Below are 7,073 nucleotides of genomic sequence, written 5' to 3' on the forward strand. Positions count from 1 at the left end.
GGAGCAAAGACATTGTCTATTCCCTCCATGCCCTAAATATAGTACGTAGAGCAGAAATGTTACAGGGTTTGGTTTAACGATTTAGGTGTAGTTTGAAGGCCTTTAAAAGTGTTTTTCTAACCACCCAGTATTTTTTTTTCTGCTATCAGGGATTGGATGTAGGACGTGCTGATCAAGTGCTTTGCCACTGAACCAGTCCTGTAGCAATTAGTGATTTCTACTTTAATGCTTTAAATTGCCTGGCACATTTAAGTGGCACTTGTGTGTAGTCTGTGTTCCTTGGTTCTGATGTTCTAAACAGCCTGACTTTAACTTCACAGGCAGATTCTTAATTGTCCATGGTCCTTGGATATCTTGGGCTCCTACAGCCATCGCCACCTTCCTGGGAGCTAGGACAGCATGCTCTTGCTAGGGCACAGGACAAGCCCCACCTCACTGGCTCTGAGGACATGTGCCCCAGTTAAATGTTCACATACTGACTGCACCTCAACCCAAAGTCTTCACAAATTAGTAGTTTTTATTCTTCTGGCCTTGGCAGTGTGAAAGCAGCTAAACCTTTTTTAATGAAGACAATTCTATGTTCATGTACTATTGAAGTCCGGCCGCTAAAGATGTCCCAGAAACCCCTTTTCCAAGTTCAGTGCCACAGCTTTAACACAGAGCTCTCATTAGGGTTCTGAATTTTCTAGAAACATGGCAAGGGTTTTGTCTTAGCCATCTTCTTTGGTCTTTGGATTTAGTTCTAGCCTCCAGTCTCCCAATTTATCTAAATATATCTAGAAAGTGGGCCCTACTACAGTCCCTAGCTGACTCAGGCTAGCATCAGAGTGCCCCTACAGGTCACAGAGGAACTTCCCTTTATTATCAAGATTTGTGAATGAAGAGGCCAGGGGCCCTCCCTGCCTGGTGGAAGGGCTGTGTCCCTGCTCTGTTTTGTTGTTTAAGTTTAAAAGCAGAATTGAATTTCCCATGTAGATGGTGTAATGATCTCTGGCTACCAGGTCTAGGGCCAGCAGTTACCTTCCATTCACCCTTAAAAGCCTGGTAGTGAGAAGGGAAAGGGTCAGACACTCAGAACAGGCAGCCAACAAGGCAGCAGCAAGAATTTGGGTCTCTCTGTTATACCACATGGTTCTGCACCTCTAGGTGCCAAGGCTACTTTGCTCAGAATATGTAGAAATGACATTACTGTAAGCTGGCTGGAGGGAACGTTTGTGACTGGCAGTGGACAGAGAAAGAAAGCCGAAGGTGTCGTCACAGCCTGGGCAGTGGAACTCTCCAGAGTGGCACAGGGTAGCACTAGAACGAGCGGCACAAAGAAACCCCAAGAGTGAAGCTTTCTGTGGCAGGATGGTACCACACCATCACGGCATTAACAGAAACAGCCACAGGTAATATTTGTAGTTATAAGGGGCACAGCTCATTGCCAGAGGTCTGAAATCCACCAGCGCCCAGGAACTAGCTATATTAGCTTCTTTCTTAAGATGAGAAGACAGAGGCATGGAGAGGCTAATCAATCCTCTAGCACAGCTAGAAAATAGCAATTCTTGGCCTAGGAGACTAGGCAGGACAGGTGAGGAATGGCAGTGTGGTCTCTGCATGTCACATTCCAGAACAGGTAAGGAATGGCAGTGTGGTCTCTGCATGTCACATCCCAGAACAATCTGAGCACTGTCTCTGAGCTTGCTCTGCTGACAAAAAAAACCTTCAGCCTCATCCAAAGACAAGTATTCAATAAAGGACAGTAAAGCCAGCTTCAAATGAACAGAAGAGTATAGACAGACCTGGAAAACATCTTAGAATCCTTTAGGGGGTCCTATAGAAGGTTATTTACATCCTATAAAAATGAAATGTTGTAGTCTTTATATTCCATTTAAAAATAATTTCCAGTATTAAATCTTTAGGTACTGTATTTCATATGTCTTTCTACACAGCGCTCACATGGGGATAATGCCTCTTCGAGAAGCCATGAGGTTTTCAGCAAAATTCTCAGTGCCGGGTGAGCAATACTCCGCCCCCCACCCCCCGAGTTGTCAAAGAGGTCCCAGAGGGCCTCCAACAAGTACCATTGTTCTCAGTTGTCTGCCAAAACCTGGTGGTAAGACTTTGCTGTGGAAGACACCACACACAGTCACGGGATATGGAGAAACCACGCTGGAACTGAATTGGATGCTATCTCCCATCTAGATAGGTATCATACGGTGAATGCTACGGAGGCTGCCACAGGAGATGCCCATGAACTGCCTCGCCTAGCTGTGAGTTACAGTGATGAGTAGCCTGGAAAGGCACACCCACACCCGTTGGCGCAAGCAGTATGTAGCAACCAGTCTCTTCCTAATTGGATCTAAGCCCTTCCACAAAAGGGAACGAATGCTGGGAGCTATAAGCCTTGGCTTATCACCAGCTTGAAACTGTGACCTAAGGTTGGTATGGTCACAGGCTCCAGGGAAGAATCTACTAACTAGTGCTTTGCTAACTGCAAATACCTTCTACCTAGTCACCTTTATGTTCATAATAGATTAGTGAAACGCTCAGCTTTAATCAAAGACGCTTCTTTGCTCCTTTTTGCAGTGGATTGTCTATTTAAAAAAATAAAAAAACAAACTGTTGGGGAAAGTGCAGAAAATGGAGTGCTTGCCCCTAAATGGGACATCTATGTTGCCTATCACACTCTCCTCCAAGGCTTAGGGACCATTGTAGAAGAGCGTGGAAAGATTGTGAGAGTCCCAGGTTGGGAAGGACTGATGCAGTCTTGTGAACACGCCAGGGCCATGGCTAATGCGCTCACAAACTCAGCAGACCTGTACAACATCAGGTTCCTCAGCTCATGAAGGGAGGGGAAACAATTGTCCTGCGAGACAATTCACAGTTAATGGAGACCGGAAGGCATGTCACTTTAGTGTTAAAACCACTGATAGTTCCCCAGAGTGAAAAACTAAACAAAAGCTCGCATCCACTCTCATTCGGGCAGCCCTATTTAAACACTGAGAGTCACACAGGAAGAAGTAAAGCAGAAGGGAACCTGTCGGGAAGATGGTTTCAGCAAGAGAAAGAAATAAGGCCCAGTTCATTATCTACGTGTGTGAGTCTGTCAAAAAAAAAAAAAAAAAGCTGGAGAGAGGGCTCAGTGGTTAAGATCTTTCTGCTCCTCCCGAAGGCCTGAATTCAGCTCCCAGCACCCACATCAAGTAGCTCACAATCACTTGTAATGCCAGTTCAAGGGTATCTAACACCCTCTCCTAACCTCCGCTCGCGCGCACACACACACACACACAATTTTAAAGAATATATATATGTATATACTTTAAATATATATATATGAATATATATGTATATACTTTAAATATATATATGTGTATATATATATATATATATATATATATATATATATATATATATATACTTTAAAAATAAAAGCAAACAAAGCAGTATACGGTTATGGGTATGTTCAATGGGTGTACATATGCTCTGTCAATCCCCACATTGGGGACAATAAAGAAAAAAAATAATGAAAACTGACAAGGGATATAACCATCACCACCTACCCAAAAGGAAAGCCAGGTCCTCTAAACTACAAAGTCACCTCCTAGCGCCATAACCTAAGGCATGAACTGCCCTTTTTCTATCTTCAGAGACCACACCACAGCCTTGGAATTGAACCAGCCAGCTGGGCTGGGTATTTCAATGTGACTGTCCTTGAAGTATTGCAGCACCCGTGTTTCCCATTTCCGAGAAGCTGGACATTGTTCTTGAACAGAAACACACTTGAAGCTACAGTGTAGATGCAGCAGAGATCACTGAAAACGTTGATGCATCTTTTGCTTGGCTTGGAGAGATATCAAGCATTCACTTGCCATCTGTAGATCAGTAATATTTTGATCTTTATTACTTTACGTGGCAATTGGGCAAGAAGCTCTATTGTCAGTCCCTACCTTTTCACATGCTGAATGCTGTTGCATCAGGACATGAGTTTCCCTTTTAAGCTTAGGCCTGTGATACTGAGCATATTGATTCTCCTTTATGAGCACAGACTGGAGTGAACTCTGTGCCCAATAGTGAAATGACTGCATTTAAAAAAAACAAGACAAAACAAACAAGAAAACCACTCAGAACTTCCTGCATCTGTTACTTTGTTGTGCTGGAGATAAACAGAATCTCCTTTATTAACCTCTGCACAATTTAAAAGGAATGAAAGCCCGAGTTTATCAAGTTCATGTTACTATCTTTATGTGCTGGCATTTGGCAATGTCTTCAGTCATTGTTTTTCATTATCGCTCTGGCTTTCAGAGCCTCCAGTGCAGTCACTTTGGCAAACTCGTGAATGCCAGCAGCCGTGTGAAGACAATGAGTGTCACTCTGTAATGTGACATGGGGAAATATTTTTCAATTTCCTAGCAGGTGCTGAGCTATGATTCTGACTCATAAAGGTGGTGATTATCTGTCTTTTCTGAAGTGAAGCAGCAGAGGGGAAAAAAGCATACTAAAACTAATGAAGAAAGCAAAAGTTGGGTCTGTTCTCTCTAGCTGGAGGATCTCTGGTCCTGGGAGTTGTTTTTCTCTCCTGTAAATGGATTGTTGTCTTGTGAAAGATAGCATCAGAGAGGATATTTGACTTTAGCAGGGACTGTTGGTGAACTGTATCCCTATACCTATGGACAATTCAAGAAAGATAAAAAGCATGAGGGCTTTATAGTGCTGAGTGTGGATGAAGCTTCTCGCAGACTGAAAAGAAATTCTTACCAGCTGCAGCACAAATACTGTTCAGAAAGGATTTTACATCAAGAGTTGTTTAACATCAGTATGCTTCATACAGGGAGGTCGCTGATCATATAGATGTGGTGTGTTAAGTAGAAACAGGAGTTGATTGATTCCTGTACAGCATGCATTGGTGATACAATGAATTAGACCCCATAATGGTTCTCCCTAGGTGTGGTGGAAGTGAAGGATAGGAGGGTGGTGGAGAAGGCTGATTTGACAGATGATATGAGAAGACCAGCTGACAGCAAAGGGAAGATGTTGCAGGATACATGTGCTTGAAGTATCAGAGGCCGGATACAGGACCAGAATATTTCCTCTATGCCTTCCTTCAGCATGGACATTATGTATCTCTATAAAATTTAGGAATCACAAACTTAAGAAATTATCTCTGAAGAGACAGCATTTATTTAAATGTCCTTGATCCATCCAGGGACCGGTAGCCTTATCAGTCAGTGGAGCCAAACTCCAGGCAGAGCTCAGGGAGTCATCTCCACAGCAAGGATTACAGCGGCCCCACCCATATCATCAGAGACATATAAAGGCGTCAGCAAAGTTCTCTTCCAATGGACTCATTTTTTCTCCAAAATTTGTTTCTTGCTTTCCAACTGCTTTGCTTAGTCTTCTGTAAGTAGATTTTGGGGTGTGGTCGCAGGAGGCCCGCCTGGAGGACTTCGGCGATGGAAGTGGGAGAGGCCCTATGAGTCTCACAGCAAGAATGAAGAGCCTCCTGCCTAAAGACGTTAGTCACTGGAAGTCATCCCTTTCTACCCACAGTGAGTCACAAGCCCCTCAGCCTCGCCTGTGGCGCAGAGGCTAAAGAACCAAAAACAGTTCATGCACATGTGAAACTACATTCGGGATGGACCATGACTGAAGGTCTGCTCCTGAGCTCAGCTTCCTCCAGCATCCTCGGGGGTGGGGTGGGGGTGTAGACCAAGCAGGAAAGTTCTTGCCCCTGTCCATCCTTCCCTCCCTTTGAACATCTTTCCCACACACTGCACACACCTTCCGACCACTGCAGCCAACAGTCTGCTTCTACCACCTGCATTTACAAGGCTTTTAACGTCTTCTGACCAGTCAGATATGCTGTTTATCCTCTCAGTTTCAACCACTGACTTCATTTAAGGTCATGTCCAAAAGGTGCTGTTTGCTACAGAGGGTCAAAAGTCACATTTTCTACTTTTTTTTCCCCTGTGAGTCTCACGCAGCAAATGCTCCTCTGTGTTCCTTTGACTTCCAAAGTTCTTGCTGGCCATAGTTTAACTGGATGCTTGCAGTCACACATCCACACGGTTCCCAAGCAGTGATTCTTAACCTTGTGAAAGTGCCAACGTTCTTTGAAATTGCAGTAGAAGGCAGGGCCTAGGCCCTCCTCAAGAGGACACATGTAAATATGTACAAGTGCTTCATGAAAATGCCAGGCTTCGCAGACCCTCTTGAAGCCTGTTCAGACAGTAACTCCAACCTAATGACCCCTGTTTAAACTCATTCTTCCAACTGTTCTGTGAGGTCATTGTATTGTGACCCATGGGAAAAACAAGGGCTGGTGAGTGGGACTCACCGCTGTCTGTGACTTGCCTGAAGTGGCTTCTGGCCAGGTTCCAAGTCTCCTCTGAAGCCTGTTTTGTGGACTTGTGTTTAGAAGAACAAAGCCAACACGGGAAGTACTTCTTCCAACAGGGTCTGCGTGTCAGAGCAGAGACTGGCATTCTTGGCGTTCTTGCCCATGTGATGATAGCTCCTGTCTGACTAAACCAACCTACAGAGTCCCACTTCGCCTCCTGAAGCAAGGTACCTTACCTAGGGTTAGAGAGACACATGTAAGAACAACAACCTCCTTGTTGTTGCAAATCTTTGACTTTCTCATGAGTAGTCCCCAGCTGTCTCCCCAAATCTGTCTGTACTGCCAGCTGGTCCATGAGGGTGCAGCCATACTGGGTCACTGTTGGGCAAGCAAGCTTTCTCTGTCAGCAGCCATGACTGTCATTCTCATGTCTTGACATAATGTGTTCCACACAAATCCTGGACCCTTTACTCAACTTTCCCCATGGATCTAAAGGCCTCTCTGTGTTCTAGCATGTGAATGATGTGTTGAGAAAGAGTCTCTGAAAGACATTGAGTGATGCTTTATGTAACAGCTCCAGTTTCAACTGTCAATACATGAGATTTGAAATGAAAATCTCCATGTAGCTGTTAATGCACAATGCCTCAGTCACTGCCTCAGAGATCCATCTTTTATTGCCTCACTGCAGGGGCAGGAGGGAAGGGGACAACTACCAATCCCATGGTTCCCCCAGACCCTGGACTGTGAGTTT

This window comes from Mus musculus, chromosome 3 (assembly GCF_000001635.26).
Source record: "Mus musculus strain C57BL/6J chromosome 3, GRCm38.p6 C57BL/6J".
NCBI classification, from domain to species: Eukaryota; Metazoa; Chordata; class Mammalia; order Rodentia; family Muridae; genus Mus; species Mus musculus.